We start from the raw sequence: 17317 nt of genomic DNA, 5'->3' as shown, positions 1-17317 counted from the left end.
CAGTTTCCTTTAAGAGTATTATTCCCGCCCAGGATTGCCAATCCCCAGGTGGGGGCAGGGGATCTCCTGGTTTGGAGGCCCTCCCCCCACTTCAGGGTCATCAGAAAGCAGGGGGGAGGGAAATGTCTGCTGGGCACTCCATTATTCCCTATGTAGACCGATTCCCATAGAAAATAATGGAGAATTGAACTATGGGTATCTGGGGCTCTTGGGGGGGCTGTATTTTGAGGCATAGGCATCATATTTTCAGCATAGCATCCAGTGCCCCTCCCCAAAATACCCCCCAAGTTTCAAAAAGATTGGACCAAGGGGTCCAGTTCTGAGAGCTCCAAAAGAAGGTGCCCCTATCCTTCATTATTTCCAGTGGAGGGAAGGCATTTGAAAAGCGTGGTGTCCCTTTCAATGTGATGGCCAGACCTCCCTTGGGAGTTCAATCCTGCTTGTCACACTCTTGCTGCTGGCTCCACCCTCAGTGTCTCCTGGCTCCACCCCCAAAGTCCCCAGCTATTTCTTGAATTGGATTTGGCGACCCTATTCCCGCCGCAAGGAGAGAGAGAGAAAGAGCCGGGTCCTTTCTCCGAATTACTTTTCGATCTGGAATGCTGGCTGGGCTCCCGGAGCAGAGGGATGTCGCGGGAACGCCAGAATCGCTTTCCCATTTCACCCTTTTCCACAGGCAGCGGCCGGCCTCCGTGTTTCCGAAACATGAAGCTGGGGTTTTTTTTGTGTAACGATGGCAAAATCCAGCTGCTTTGTATTGCGAATGCACTGCTGGATGACCAGTGAGTTGAGAAATCTGTTTTCCCTCTTCTCCTTCTGCGTGCCAGGAATTACTCCGGGGCCTGCGCTCCCGGAGCCGTGAGCAGACCTGCGGTTTGAGTGACGGAACACACTGTGGCCCACTGTTCCATCCTTCGGTTTGATCCATGCTACGGAGCTCACCAGGAGCGACCAGACGGGGTTGCCAGATCCAGGTGGAGAAATTCCTGGAGATTTGGGGGTGGAGCCAGGGGAGGGGCCTCAGTGGGGTGTAACGCCGTGGAGTTTGCCCTCCGAAGAACCCCTTTTCTCCAGGGCAACTGATGTCTGCACTCTGGAGATGAGCTGGAATTCCGGGGGATCCCCAGCTCTCACGTGGAGGGTAGCAAAACTATAGGATCTTACCGTACAGCTGTGTAAATAAAAAACCCGCTAAGAGACATCATAAATTTTGAACAATCGGACAGTGTAATGTAAAGGTCAGTGGTGTTCTGACCAAGCTTGCACAGAGAACTTCAAATAGACAAGAGCAGGGAGCAAAAAAGACATTCACGGAAGACAGCTCAAAAACAGTCTTTCCAATCACAAAGAATATTCCAGTATTTAGTTCATAGAACTTAAGGAAGCCCTTCCAAAGACATCTGTTCTAGATATCAAGACGTTTCACCCATCTGTCTTCAGTTTGGAGACTTACTTATCACGGTAGCCCAATCTTTACAGAATATTCATAGAAGACCAACAAGGTTCAAAACATATCTGGAGAACCTGGAAATCAGATATCATATCTGGAGAACCTGGAAACAGATATGTTTTGAACCTTTGTCTTCTATGAACCTGGAAATCTAACAGATATGTTTTGAACCTTGGTCTTCTATGAAAAGTGTTGGACTGGATGGGCCATTGGCCTGAGCCAACATGGCTTCTCTTATGTTCTTACCTGCTATAGTAATCCAAAAGACCTGTGCACCTATACTATACATAAAATCCAAAATATCATATTATTCTAGACAAATCAATGTCCACTGCACCTCTGTATGTTCAAAAAGACAGTACCATACCGATAATAATACAAATTGTCTTCTTCAAAGGACATAAGGGAGGAGTGTAGTAATTCCAAGTACACTGCTAGTAACAACGCCTTAAATGCTCGCCATGTTCAATAAGCAAATGAGTTCCTGCTGGGGTTTTTCTACAAAAAAAAAGCCCTACGCGAAACAATGGTAATGTCGGCGGGGATGGCCTAATACGCAAATGAGTTCCTGCTCGGCTTTTTCTACCAAAAAAAAGCCCTGGAAAGTATGCTAGCAGGCATCCTTGTGAGAACCCAGGCTAAGGGTGCTTTCACACAGTGACGGTTTGCAAGTGGATTTTGCCATTGTTACCCAGTAAAAATCCAGTTGCAAAGCGTGTTATCTAACGTGCGTGAACGCACCGTAAGCCCAGCATTGCGACGTTTTGCAAGGGCTGTTAAAAACAACATCACAGGAATATTGTTGCATTTGGGGGCAAAGAGAATTCCTCTTGTGTCGGCATTGGTCATAAAAATACCTTCTACATTTGTGCGGTTGTTGTGTAACACTTTCGATTTGGGAGCGTGCCATGGCTTGCAATGTTAGGACTTTTATTCTTCTCTGAAATGATTTTATTAGTGTGAATCCCCTCTAAGGTTTATTAGAGGACCAGAGGATGAAATAATGTCCTTTTGGTTTCACACGTCCACCAAAGAGTACACAACTTTATGATGCTTTCAAATTTCAGCATTCTTCTATTCCTGTAGAAGTGTGCTTGCACACAAAAGCTCTTGGGTCAGCCATAGCTCTGGCAGAGGTTGTCCTTGAAAGGGTAGCTGCTGTGAGAGCCCTCTCCAGCCCCACCCACCTCACAGGGTGTCTGTTGTGGGGGAGGAAGGGAAAGGAGATTGTGAGCCGCTCTGAGACTCTTTGGAGTGGAGGGCGGGATATAAATCCAATATCTTCAACTACCTCAAAGGGTGTCTGTTGTGGGGGAGGAAGGGAAAGGAGATTGTGAGCCACTCTGAGACTCTTCCGAGTGGAGGGCGGGATATAAATCCAATATCTTCATCTACCTCACAGGGTGTCTGTTGTGGGGGAGGAAGGGAACGGAGATCGTGAGCCGCTCTGAGACTCTTTGGAGTGGAGGGCGGGATATAAATCCAATATCTTCAACTACCTCAAAGGGTGTCTGTTGTGGGGGAGGAAGGGAAAGGAGATTGTGAGCCACTCTGAGGCTCTTTGGAGTGGAGGGCGAGATATAAATCCAATATCTTCATCTACCTCACAGGGTGTCTGTTGTGGGGGAGGAAGGGAAAGGAGATCGTGAGCCGCTCTGAGACTCTTTGGAGTGGAGGGCGGGATATAAATCCAATATCTTCATCTACCTCACAGGGTGTCTGTTGTGGGGGAGGAAGGGAAAAGAGATTGTGAGCTGCTCTGAGACTCTTCGGAGTGGAGGGCGGGATATAAATCCAATCTCTTCTTCTTCTCTTGTACCTTGAAGCAAACTTGGTCGGTCAGACTCAAACTTTGTTCTTCCATTTCCCTCACAAGCAACAAAATGGCAGCCGCAAAACCAACATGGAGGACGTGCCTCAGCCCAGTTTGGTTGCTAGGGTTACCAGCCTCCAGGTGGGGGTTGGACGCCTCCCAGGATTACACCTAAGCTTGCCAACCACCAGGTGGTAGCTAGAGATCTCCTGGGATCACAACGGATCTCTATGAGACCGCAGAGATCAGTTCCTCTGGATAAAATGGCTGCTATGGAATGTGGACTCTAGTAGGGATGCCAGCCTCCAGGTGGGACCTGGGGATCCTCTGGCATTACAGCTCAGCTCCAGTCTACAGACATCAGGTCCCCTGGAGAAAACGGAGTGCTTTGGAAGGTGGGCTCTGTGGCGTTGGGCCCCATTGATGTCTCTGTCCTCTCCAGGCTCCATCCCCAAATCTCCAGGATTTTCCCAACTTGGATCTGGTAACCCTAACTCCCATCGCCCACCAGTAGCCAAGGGAAACCTGGCAACTCTATCTCTATAGCAAAAGTGGCCAACGGTAGCTCTCCAGATGTTCTTTTTGCCTACAACTCCCATCAGCCCCAGCCATTGGCTCATGCTGGCTAGGGCTGATGGGAGTTGTAGGCAAAAAAAAACATCTGGAGAGCTACCGTCGGCCACCCCTGCTCTATAGCATTATGCCCCATTGAAATCCCTCACCCATAGGGCTCCCAAGCCCTATCTGGGGACTTTGGGGGTGGAGCCGGGAGCCAGGGTGTGACAAGCACGATTGTACTCCAAAAGGAATTCTGGTCATCACATTTAAAGGGTGAAACGCCTTCTTTCCGTAGGAAATAATGGAGGATAGGGGGAATCTTCTTTGGGGACTCATGGATGCCCTTAGTCCAATCATTTTGAAACTTGGGGAGTGTTTTGAGGAGAGGCACCGGATGCTAAGCTGAAATGGTGGGGTCTCTACCTCAAAAAACAGCCCTCCCCCAGATACCCATTGATCAATTCTCCATGATACCCTGTGGGAATCGATCTCCATCGGGCATAATGGAGTGCCCAGCAGACATTTCCCTGCCCCCCTTTCTGGTGACCCTGAAGTGGGGGGAGGGCCTCCAAACCAGGGGATCCCCTGCCCCCACCTGGGGATTGCCAACCCTACGCACCCACCAAATGCCGCCCTCTTCAGGCTCCACCCACCCCACCCCCAAATCTCCAAGGAATTTTCCGGTCTGGCTCTGGCAACATGAGTGAAGCCTAAAGTTGATCTTTCTGCCTCCCCTTCTCAGCCCCAGTTTCTCCCCCCTGCAAAATCAGGCCAGTTCAGCATTCCATGTTGTAGAGTTGCCAACTCCAGGTTGGGCAATTCCTGGAGCCCCTGGGTCATTGGGGCTGGGGAAGGAGAGGGACCTCAATGGGGTAGATAATGCCCAGGGGGCATAGAAAAAAGGTGCAGGAGCTCAGCAGCATATCAAATTTGCATATGCCCCAGGATTTGCGTGCAACGACATAGAACTCCCCACTGCATGCAGATCCTGGCTGGAGGTTCAGAAGGCCTCATAATGCCCACTCTCCAAAGTTCCCATTTCCTCCCAAACAGGGGCGGTCAAACTTGCTTATGTTAAGAGCCACACAGAATACACATCAGATGTGGGAGGAAGGGAGGGTAGGAGGGAGGAGAGAGAAGAGAAGAGAAGAGAAGAGAAGAGAAGAGAAGAGAAGAGAAGAGAAGAGAAGAGAAGAGAAGAGAAGAGAAGAGAAGAGAAGAGAAGAGAAGAGAAGAGAAGAGAAGAGAAGAGAAGAGAAGAGAAGAGAAGAGAAGAGAGAAAGAAAGAAAGAAAGAAAGAAAGAAAGAAAGAAAGAAAGAAAGAAAGAAAGAAAGAAAGAAAGAAAGAAAGAAAGAAAGAGGGAGGGAAGAAAGAAAGAAAGAAAGAAAGAAAGAAAGAAAGAAAGAAAGAAAGAAAGAAAGAAAGAAAGAAAGAAAGAAAGAAAGAAAGAAAGAAAGAAAGAAAGAGGAGAGGGAGGAGGGATAAAGAGGTGGAAGAGGGGGAGGTGGAAAGAAAGCAAATTTAACTTTAAATGATTTAACTTATGTGATTTAAAGAGAGAAATGCCTTTCCCAAGTCAGCTGACAGGGCGGTGAGGGCTTCAAAAGTCACACAATAGAGGTGAAAGAGCCACAGTTTGGGCACCCCTGCTCCAGGAGAACTGAAGTCTGTCTTCCAGGTACTTCTGGGAGATCTCCATTCCCCTCCCGGGGGTTGAACTAGGCAGCCTCGCCCTCTTCGTTCTCTTCCGTGCCCTCTCTGCTTCCTCCTTTGGGATGGCTGGAGAGTAAGGTTGCCAATCCCAGGTGGGGGCAGGCGATCCCCCGGCTTGGAGGCCCTCTCCCCCTTCAGGGTCATCAGAAAGCAGGGGGGGGGGGGGAAACGTCTGCTGGGCACTCCATTATTCCCTATGGTGACAGATTCCCATAGGATACAATGGACAATTGATGCGGGGGTATCTGGGTTTGTTTGTTTTTTTTAGGTAGAGGCACCCAATTTGCAGCATAGCATCCGGAGTCTCTCCCCAAAATACCCCCCAAGTTTCCAAACGATTGGACCAAGGAGCCCAATTCTTTGAGCCCCCAAAGAAGGTGCCCCTAGCTGTTCATTATTTCCTACGGGAGGAAGGCATTTCAAAGGCGTGCGGTCCCTTCCAACGTGAGGGCCGGAACTCCCCCTTTGGAGCTCGGTTATGCTTGTCGCACCCTTGCTCCTGGCTCCACCCCCCTCCTGGCTCCTCCCCCAAGGTCTCCTGGCTCCACCCCCTCCTGGCTCCTCCCCCAAGGTCTCCTGGCTTCACCCCCTCCTGGCTCCTCCCCCAAGGTCTCCTGGCTTCACCTCCTCCTGGCTCCTCCCCCAAGGTCTCCTGGCTCCACCCCCTCCTGGCTCCTCCCCCAAGGTCTCCTGGCTCCACCCCTCCTGGCTCCTCCCCCAAGGTCTCCTGGCTCCACCCCCTCCTGGCTCCTCCCCCAAGGTCTCCTGGCTCCACCCCCCTCCTGGCTCCACCCCCAAAGTCCACAGATATTTCTCGAATTGGACTTGGCAACCCTACTGGTACTGGAGAGACGCCTTGTTCTCCGGGTGAGCGACAGTTAATGCAGGGGGGGAAAGGGGCCGCCTCCCGCTGCTTTCCCTGCTGCAGCCATAAACACCCTCCCGGAGCTCATTAGCGCCTTCATTCTGGCTGCGGCCCCCCGTCTCCCTCCCACGACGGCGCGGCTCAGCCCGCAGGGACGAGAGCGCGCAAGGACCCCTCTGATGTGGCCGCCAGCTACCCCCCCCTCCCTCCTCCCCCGAGAAGCCACTGCCGCCCCCCTGACTCAGAGGAGACTCCCAGGGCTCCCCCTCCCTCGGAGGAGAGCCTCCCCACCCTCCGTCCCCACTCATAAAAATCATAGGGTTGGAAGGGACCCTCAAGGGCATCTAGTCCAACCCCCTGCACAATGCAAGAAACTTACAAATGCCTCCCCCTAAATTCATGGGATCTTCATTGCTGTCAGAGGGCCATCCAGCCTCTGTTTAAAACCCCCAAGGAAGGAGGTTCAATTCTCCATTATACCCTATGGGAATTATAGAGCTGGAAGGGACCTCCAGGGTCATCTAGTCCAACCCCCTGCACAATGCAGGAAACTTACAAATGCCTCCCCCTAAATTCAGGGGATCTTCATTGCTGTCAGAGGGCCATCCAGCCTCTGTTTAAAACCCCCAAGGAAGGAGGTTCAATTCTCCATTATACCCTATGGGAATTATAGAATTATAGAGTTGGAAGGGACCTCCAGGGTCATCTAGCCCAACCCCCCGCACAATGCAGGAAACTTACAAATACCTCCCCCTAAATTCAGGGGATCTTCATTGCTGTCAGAGGGCCATCCAGCCTCTGTAAAACCTCCAAGGAAGGAGGTTCAGTTCTCCATTATACCCTATGGGAATCATAGAATTATAGAGTTGGAAGGGACCTCCAGGGTCATCTAGTCCAACCCCCTGCACAATGCAGGGAACTTACAAATACTTCCCCCTACATTCACGGGATCTTCATTGCTGTCAGAGGGCCATCCAGCCTCTGTTTAAAACCTCCAAGGAAGGAGGTTCAGTTCTCCATTACACCCTATGGGAATCATAGAATCATAGAGTTGGAAGGGACCTCCAGGGTCATCTAGCCCAACCCCCTGCACAATGCAGGAAACTCACAAACACCTCCCCCTAAATTCACAGGATCTTCATTGCTGTCAGATGGCCATCTAGCCTCTGTTTAAAAACCACCAAGGAAGGAGAGCCCGCCACCTCCCAAGGAGGAAGCCTGTTCCACTGAGGAACCGCTCTAACAGTCAGGAAGTTCTTCCTAATGTTGAGTCGGAAACTTTTTTGACTTAATTTCAACCCATTGGTTCTGGTCCTGCCTTCTGGGGCCACAGAAAACAATTCCACACCATCCTCTATTGGACAGCCCTTCAAGTACTTGAAGATGGTGATCATATCACCTCTCAGCCTCCTCCTCTCCAGGCTAAACATCCCCAGCTCCTTCAGCCTTTCCTCATAGGACTTGGTCTCCAGATCCCTCACCATCTTCGTCGCCCTCCTCTGGAGCCGTTCCAGCTTGTCTATAACCTTCTTAAAATGTGGTGCCCAAAACTGAACACAAGACTCCAGGTGAGGTCTTACCATTGGTTCTGGTCCTACCATCTAGGGCCACAGAAAACGATTCCACACCATCCTCTATAGGACAGCCCTTCAAGGACTTGAAGATGGTGATCCTATCACCTCTCAGCCGCCTCCTCTCCAGGCTAAACATGCCCAGCTCCTTCAACCTTTCCTCGTAGGACTCGGTCTCCACGTGTGGCCTGGAGAGTTTCCAGAACGGCATCTGATCTCCAGATGACGAAGATCAGTTCCCTGGAGAAGATGGCTGTTGTAGAGGGTGGATTCTATGGACTTATACCCCACTGAAGTCTTTCCCTTTCCCAAACCCTGCGGTCCCCAGGAATTTCACAATCTAGAGCTGGCAGCCCTCGGGTGGGAGAGGGAGAAAGGCTACCCACACACCTAAACAGAGTGCTGCTTTCTCATAAACAGAGTGCTCGGAGTTCTCCCAGAATTACAACTGATTTCCAGGCAGCAGAGATCAGTTCCCCTAGAGAAAATGGCTACTTTGGAGCAATACTTCCTCTAAGCTGTGGCATCTTGTGAGCAAAAATTCTAGTTTGCGAGCTAGTTTGAGAACCAGTTTGGTGTAATGGTGAGGCGTGCAGACTCCTGTCTGGGAGAACCGGCTTTGATTTCCCGCTCCTCCACTTGCAGCTGCTGGAATGGCCTTGGGTCAGCCAGAGCTCTCATAGAGCTGTCCTCGAAAGGGCAGTTTCTGTCAGCGCTCTCTCAGCCCCACCCACCTCACGGGGTGTCTGCTGTGCGGGAGGAAAGTAAAGAAGATTGTGAGCCGTTCTGAGACTCTGAGATTCAGAGTGTAGGGCAGGATATAAATTCAATTTCTTCTTCTTCTGGCATTAAAGTTGTGGAGGAGTGATTTGGCTACTGAATAAATTATTTTGCTCTGGGGCCACCTAAGGCCAAAACTGTGTGAGCCAGAGGTTATAAAACTGTGAGCTAGCTCACACTAACTCAGCTTAGAGGGAACATGGCTTTGGAGGTGTGGCATTATATGCTAATAAAGTCCCTCCTCTCCCCAAACCTTGCCTTCTCTGGCCACACAGCGATTTTCTTGCACCCCAATCAGGGGTGGCCAAGTTTGCTTAATGTAAGAGCCACATAGAATAAATATAAAATGTAAAAGAGCCTCAAACAAGAACGTCAGATGTAGGTAGGTAGGTAGGTAGGTAGGTAGGGAAGGAAGGAAGGAAGGAAGGAAGGAAGGAAGGAAGGAAGGGAGGGAGGGAGGGAGGGAGGGAGGGAGATGGGGGGAGGGAGGGAGGAAGATGAGGGAGGAAGATGAGGAAGGGAGGGAGGGAGGAAGATGGGGGGAGGAAGGAAGGAAGGAAGGGAGGAAGGAAGGAAGGAAGGAAAATAGATCAGGAGAGGGATGAGGGAAGGGGAGACAGAAAGAAAGCAACTTTAGCTTTAAATGCATTCTCCAAGCTGCTGGCTGGCTTGGCTTGGAGAAGTGATTTAAAGAGACAAATGCCTTCTCCCACCCAGCTGATGGGGCGGTGGGGGCTTTGAGAGCCACACAATATGTGTGAAAGATCCACACGTGGCTCTTGAGCCACAGTTTGGCCACCCCTGGTCCAGAGCAATGTTCCCTCTAAACTGCAGAGTCTTGTGAGCACAAATTCTAATTTGTGAGCTCCTGGCATGGAAGTGGTGAGCTGCTGCATAAATTAGTGTGCTCTGGGGTCATCCCTCCTGAGCTAAGGCAAAAATGTGTAAGCTGGAGGCTAAAAATCTGTGAGCTAACTCACGCTAACTCAGCTTGGAGGGAATGCTGGTCCGAGGGAGCTCATATTGGGTATTGTAACTCTGCAAGCAAGAGGATCTGGGAAGGAAAGACTGAACATAAGAACATAAGAGAAGCCATGTTGGATCAGGCCAATGGCCCATCCAGTCCAACTCTCTGTGTCACACAGTGGCCAAAAAACCCAGGTGTCCACCAGTGGAGCCAGGACACTAGAAGCCCTCCCACTGTCCCCTCCCCCAAGGACCAAGAACACAGAGCATTACTGCCCCAGACATAAGAACAGAAGAGAAGCCATGTTGGATCAGGCCAATGGCCCATCCAGTCCAACACTCTGTGTCACACAGGGGCCAAAAAAACCCAAGTGCCATCAAAAGGTCCACCAGTGGGTCTAGAAGCCTGAAGAGAATTCTCTCACTGAGGTACCCTTGGCAGTTGGCCCCATCAGTCAGATGTTGAGCTTCTTTGGTTCTCGCTGGCCTTCTCTTTCACCTTATCTAGGACCTTTGATTCCGCAATCCTCCACATGAAGCCAGCTGGGTGACCCTGGATCAGTCACAGCTCTTTCAGAGCTCCCTCAGCCCCCCAAATAAGTCTCCTTCGCCACCTAGTGGGTGCATAATTCTAAATTAACTAGAACTTCAGGCTGCCAGATGACCTTAGGATCTCCTGATTATGCTGCGCAGTCTTTCTTCTTCTCTCTTTTCTCTGAGCTTGGAGTTGCAACAAATTCACCTGTTGGAAGTTAATTTGTTCCCAATACGCTAAGTGTCCCTACATGAATATGGAATCCACCATTAGCACCAAATTGTTTTAAAAAGTTTTTAATCGTTATACCGTTTAAAGTTTTAAATAGTTAATGCTCGAAATTTGTAAATGTTTTTATTGTTGTAAGCCTCTCTGAGCCTGCTTCGGCGGAGAGGGCGGGATATAAATCCAATAAAATAAAACCTGTCATGAGAGATATGTTTCTGGTTTTTTGTAAGTAAAATTCCTCTCTTTCGCTAGCGTTGGAGTCAGATCACCTTTTCGATTTTTTTTTTTTTGAAGTCCAGAAAAGGGCAACTAGAATGATTCAAGGGTTGGAACACTTTCCCTACGAAGAAAGGTTAAAACGTTTGGGGCTCTTTAGCTTGGAGAAACGTCGACTGCGGGGTGACATGATAGAAGTTTACAAGATTATACATGGGATGGAGAAAGCAGAGAAAGAAGTCCTTTTCTCCCTTTCTCACAATACAAGAACTCATGAACATTCGATGAAATTGCTAAGCAGTCGGGTTAGAACGGATAAAAGGAAGTCCTTCTTCACTCAAAGGGTGATTCACACATGGAATTCACTGGCAGCTACAAGCATAGCCAACTTCAAGAGGGGATTGGATAAGCATATGGAGCAGAGATCCATCAGTGGCTATTAGCCACAGCATATTGATGGAACTCTCTGTCTGGGGCAAGTGGTGCTCTGTATTCTTGGTGCTTGGGGGGGGGGGCACAGTGGGAAGGCTTCTAGTGTCCTGGCCCCACTGGTGAACCTCCTGATGGCACCTGGGTTTTTTTGGCTACTGTGTGAGACTGAGTGTTGGACTGGATAGGCCATTGGCCTGATCCAACATGGTTTCTCTTATGTTTTTCATACATGTTGAGCAGTTTTCTTTCCCTGGCTGCATTTGAAGGAAGAGTGGGCAATCTCTGTCTGGGGCAGTGATGCTCTATATTCTTGGTGCTTGGGGGGCCAACAGTGGGAGGGCTTCTAGGGTCCTGGCCCCACTGGTGGACCTCCTGATGGCACTTGGGGAGTTTTTGGCCCCTGCGTGACACAGAGTATTGGACTGGATGGGCCACTGGCCTGATCCAACGTGGCTTCTCTTACGTTCTTATGAACAGCATTTTCCCCTTAACCGGGAAATGTGGAGAACTGAGGATTCTGCAAAAATAGCTTCTGCATTTCCAAGGCAATAGATATATATATTTCGGAATCGACCCAATAAAAGTAGCATGATTCCTGGTGTATTTGTTCGCATGCTATACAAAGTCTTATTTCTCCACCCAAACCCTCAGGATGGGGGGACCGGGGGGAAAGCACTGAAGTTCCTCTGCAGACAGGTCGCTGGCGCGAGACAAGCAAATGCCAATGCGAAGAACAAAGTGCTAGGAAATACCAAGAACAAAAGAACACATATTGATTTCATGAAACTTGTAGCCCACCCAGTCTCCAAAGGACAGGGCGGATAGTGGTATTTTGAAAAGAGACCACATTTCTAATTCTTACTCATACAATTAAAAAAAAAAACCCAGCCCTGTCTCGTGTTCAAGATTCGGCTGTGGAGAACGAGGGTGAGTTGCTACGTCTTGTATGCTTATATTTCCCCCCTCCACCCACCCCTGTTCAATCAACATTGGGGGGCATCTCTAACAGGGCCAGTGAGATTCTTTTGATTTCTGTTGCATCTTTCCTTTTCTTTAATAACCTTCAAATCCCATTGATTCACCGATCTTGAGCCGCAGAAAATGCTTGCCGCTTTATTTTTTTTGATGCAAGAGCTAAAAGGACCGAGACGAATTTTGCAATTGCTAAAGTAAACTTTGGGTCCTCAGCTCTGAGCAAAAGAGCCAGGGTTTCCGGTCTGTAGGGGGGTGGTTGTAGTGGTTAAGCGTGCGGACTCTGATCTGGGAGAACCGGGTTTGATTCCCCACTCCTCCACTTGCAGCTGCTGGAATGGCCTTGGGTCAGCCAGAGCTCTGGCAGAGGTTGTCCTTGAAAGGGCAGCTGCTGTGAGAGCCCTCTCCAGCCCCACCCACCTCACAGGGTGTCTGTTGTGGGGGAGGAAGGGAAAGGAGATTGTGAGCCGCTCTGAGACTCTTCGGAGTGGAGAGCGGGATATAAATCCAATATCTTCATCTACCTCACAGGGTGTCTGTTGTGGGGGAGGAAGGGAAAGGAGATTGTGAGCCGCTCTGAGACTCTTCGGAGTGGAGGGCGGGATATAAATCCAATATCTTCATCTACCTCACAGGGTGTCTGTTGTGGGGGAGGAAGGGAAAGGAGATTGTGAGCCGCTCTGAGACTCTTCGGAGTGGAGGGCAGGATATAAATCCAATATCATCTTCTTCTTCTTCCTCCACTTGCACCTGCTGGGATGGCCTTGGGTCAGCCACAGCCCTGGCAGAGGTTGTCCTTGAAAGGGCAGCTGCTGTGAGAGCCCTCTCAGCCCCACCCACCTCACAAGGTGTGTGGGAGGGGAGAAGATATAGGAGATTGTAAGCCACTCTGAGTCTCTGATTCAGAGAAAAGGGTGGGGTATAAAACTGCAGTCTTCTTCTTCTTCCTCTTCTAAAGGCTTAATAGAGTGATCCCTTGCAGTCCGAGCTCTCTGCTCACAACCTGAGTTCGATCCCGGCGGAAGCTGAGTTCAGGTAGCTGGCTCGAGGTTGACTCAGCCTTCCATCCTTCTGAGGTCGGTCAAATGAGTCCCCAGCTTGCTGGGGGGAAAGTATAGATGACTGGGGAAGGCAAGGGCAAAACTGGGGAAGGGCAAGGGTAAAAAGTCTGCTATGAAAACGTCATGATGCGACGTCATCCCCGAGTCAGAAACGACTGGTGCTTGCACAGGGGACTACCTTTTTGACAGTGATCCCTTCTATTCTTAAAAAAAGCTTGCATTCAAGCAATAGTCTATTAAGTCCACATGGGCAGATTCTGTCAGAATAGGATGCATTCACAAATCTCCCCTGCTAGTCTGCTGTAGTGGTTAAGTGTGTGGACTCTTATCTGGGAGAACCGGGTTTGATTCCCCACTCCTCCACTTGCAACTGCTGGAATGGCCTTGGGTCAGCCAGAGCTCTGGCAGAGGTTGTCCTTGAAAGGGCAGCTGCTGTGAGAGCCCTCTCCAGCCCCACCCACCTCACAGGGTGTCTGTTGTGGGGGAGGAAGGGAAAGGAGATTGTGAGCCACTCTGAGACTCTTCAGAGTGGAGGGCGGGATATAAATCCAATATCTTCATCTACCTCACAGGGTGTCTGTTGTGGGGGAGGAAGGGAAAGGAGATTGTGAGCCGCTCTGAGACTCTTCGGAGTGGAAGGCGGGATATAAATCCAATATCTTCATCTACCTCACAGGGTGTCTGTTGTGGGGGAGGAAGGGAAAGGAGATTGTGAGCCGCTCTGAGACGCTTCAGACTGGAGGGCAGGATATAAATCCAATATCTTCATCTACCTCACAGGGTGTCTGTTGTGGGGGAGGAAGGTAAAGAAGATTGTGATCCCCTCTGAGACTCTTCGGAGTGGAGGGAGGGATATAAATCGAATATCTTCATCTACCTCACAGGGTGTCTGTTGTGGGGGAGGAAGGGAAAGGAGATTGTGAGCCGTTCTGACACTCTTCGGAGTGGAGGGCGGGATATAAATCCAATATCTTCTTCTTCTAAAACCACTGTAGGGATAATATTCAATCTTGCAAACAAAACCAAAAACTCTACAGGGTGCCAAACTCACTTGTTATGAGGGCCAGATCTGACGTACATGAGACCTTGTTGGGCCGGGTCGTGTGTGCCGTAAAATGTTATGCCAGGTAGTGGAGATACACACTTTATAAAGGACACAGACAAACACAATTAAAGATTTAAAAAAAAAACCACTTAAAACATGCTTAAAAGATTAGCACTCTTTCCATGTTTTACATATTGAACCATCTCTGACAACTGACACCCCTTGCTCTGAATTATTGCATCGAAATCTGGCATCGATGTCTGTGCCGTAGCAATCTTGAGTATGTTGTTCAGGTGTTCTTCAGGTGTTTGTAAGCCTACTTTTGGTTTATTGACATTGGATTTGAAAATACCTTGTGATTTTTTTGGGGGGGGGTGAGCTTAGGGAGAGCAGGTTTGGGAAGGAGAGGGGAAATCATCGGGGTATAATGCCTTAGAGCAGGGGAGGGGAACCTTTTTTCTGCCAAGGGCCATATGGATATTTATAACATCATTCGCGGGCCATAAAAAATGATCAGCTTAAAAAACAGTGCTCCGCCGAGGGAGAATGATTCAGGCCAGCAAAATTAATGCAAATAATTGTTTTTCTATATGAAGTCACATGAAGAAGAAGATGATGATATTGGATTTATATCCCACCCTCCACTCTGAAGAGTCTCAGAGCAGCTCACAATCTCCTGTACCTTCCTCCCCCACAACAGACACCCTGTGAGGTAGATGAAGATATTGGATTTATATCCCACCCTCCACTCCAAAGAGTCTCAGAGCCGCTCACAATCTCCTTTCCCTTCCTCCCCCACAACAGACACCCTGTGAGGTGGGTGGGGCTGGAGAGGGCTCTCACAGCAGCTGCCCTTTCAAGGACAACCTCTGCCAGAGCTATGGCTGACCCAAGGCCATGCTAGCAGGTGCAAGTGGAGGAGTGGGAATCAAACCCGGTTCTCCCAGATAAGAGTCCGCACACTTAACCACTACACCAAATATGGGGAGAGCCTAATCTGGCACACACACACACAAACACGGCCCGCCCCCCTAGGCAAATGCATAGGTCCAGAGCTTTTTTGTAGAAAAAGGCGAGCAGGAACTCAGTAGCATATTAGACCTCATCCCCTAATATTAGCATATTAGGTCACGTACTCGTTAGCATATTAGGCCACACCCTCTGGGATAATCAAGTGCAAACTCAACTGGGACAGTAACTTTCCCAGGCCCTGCAGCAATTCTGGCCGGCCAGCCAGGCCCCAGGGAGGCTGCCGCACTGTACATGAGGGCTCTGTGATCCCTGCCTGGTCCTTGGGAGGCTGCTGCACAGCGCGGCTGGGCCCCACGATCCTCGCTGCACAGCCAGGCCTCAGGGAGGCTGCCAGATGTCAATCTATGTATCTGTCCAGCAATCCCCGAGGACCACACCAAGTACGGCCCTTGGGATGGAGGTTCCCCACTCCTGCCTTAGAGTCCAACCTCCAGAGTAGTCATTTTTGCTCCAGGGGGACCGACCTCTCCTCTGCCCCGTATATATTTGTCGGACCAAGGTTTCCCCTTCATGCTTCCGAGGAAGGGGACTCTAAATGCTAGCAAGATTAAAGGCTCAGCCAATTTTTTTAACCGGACTCCAATTTTTTCCCCAAGAGAGAAAGCAATTCAACAGAGCGCGGAGAGTGTTGAGAAGGGGGAGAGCGCCCCCTAGTGGGAGTTCTGAGATAGCCCCGGGATGTACAGTTAATTTTATTTTTATTTATCGCAGTTAAAAACATACACCCCCAAATGTACATTTGCAAGCATTTCTGGGAATCTGATAGGCGCCGGCGGAGAAATGAAAGAGGCAAAGCCCGCGCGCCGAGCATTTCCTCATCGCAAGCAGATGTTCATTATCTAGCGCTGAAATGCAGAATTCCTGCCTTTTACATGGCACGGCAGAACCGCAAAAAGCTGCAGAAATACATTCGAAGGTGGGCGGGATATCTCTCGTAAAGATGGATGGCAGCATTTTCTCTTCCAGCTTCAGTAACACAAGACTTTTTCCGGCAGAAACCCCAACGCAAGGCAGATGAGCATGCTGTGTGATTGCCATGCACTGGTGTGATATAGGGCGAGACTAGGAGATAAGAGAAAAGGAAAGGTCCCCTGTGCAAGCACCAGTCGTTTCCGACTCTGGGGTGACGTTGCTTTCACAACGTTTTCACGGCAGACTTTTTACGGGATGGTTTGCCATTGCCTTGCCCAGTCTTTTACACTTTTCCCCCAGCAAGCTGGGGACTCATTTGACCGACCTCGGAAGGATGGAAGGCTGAGTCAACCTGGAGCTGGCTACCTGAACCCAGCTTCTGCCGGGATCGAACTCAGGTCGTGAGCAGAGCTTAGAACTGCAGTACAGCAGCTTTAACACTCTGCGCCACAAGGCTCTTAAGGAAAGGTCCCCTGTGCAAGCACCAGTTGTTTCTGACTCCGGGGTGACGTTGCTTTCACAACGTTTTCACGGCAGACTTTTTACGGGGTGCTTTGCCATTGCCTTCCGCAGTCTTTTACACTTCCCCCCCAGCAAGCTGGGGACTCATTTGACCGACCTCGGAAGGATGGAAGGCTGAGTCAACCTCGGGATGGCTACCTGAATCCAGCTTCCGCCGGGATCGAACTCGGGTTGTGAGCAGAGAGGTCAGCGATAAAGACCTGGATTCAAATTCCACCCGCTGCGGGACAAAGCCTTGCTAGGCAATCTGGAGCCACCCCCGGCTCTCTCAGCCCCCGTCTCAAGTAGTGAAACCAACAGAAACCAGCGTTACAAAAGACAACGACTGGCACATGGCTGCGGGAAGTGTCTCAGAGCTGGGAGACCTGAGTTCAATTTCCCATTCTGCCACAAAGCTTCCTGATTGGTCTTGGGTTAGTCTCTCTCTCTCTCTCTCTCAACGTAACCTACCTCATGTGACTGAATTTCTTTTGGGGTTGGTTCTCTTATGAAAATAGCCATCAAAGGTTGAAGCACCCATGTTGCTAACAGCTTAGGCTGAGAATGAGCTGCTAGAAATGAAGGTCAGTAGAATAGGCTACAGGTTAAAGTTATCTGAGGGCAATCTTAGCCTTAATTGTTTGGAACTGGCGGCATCATTGTTGA

This window comes from Heteronotia binoei, chromosome 2 (assembly GCF_032191835.1).
Source record: "Heteronotia binoei isolate CCM8104 ecotype False Entrance Well chromosome 2, APGP_CSIRO_Hbin_v1, whole genome shotgun sequence".
NCBI classification, from domain to species: domain Eukaryota; kingdom Metazoa; phylum Chordata; class Lepidosauria; order Squamata; family Gekkonidae; genus Heteronotia; species Heteronotia binoei.
The sequence above is the reverse complement of the archived record's forward strand: the minus strand, read 5'-3'. Positions refer to the sequence as shown.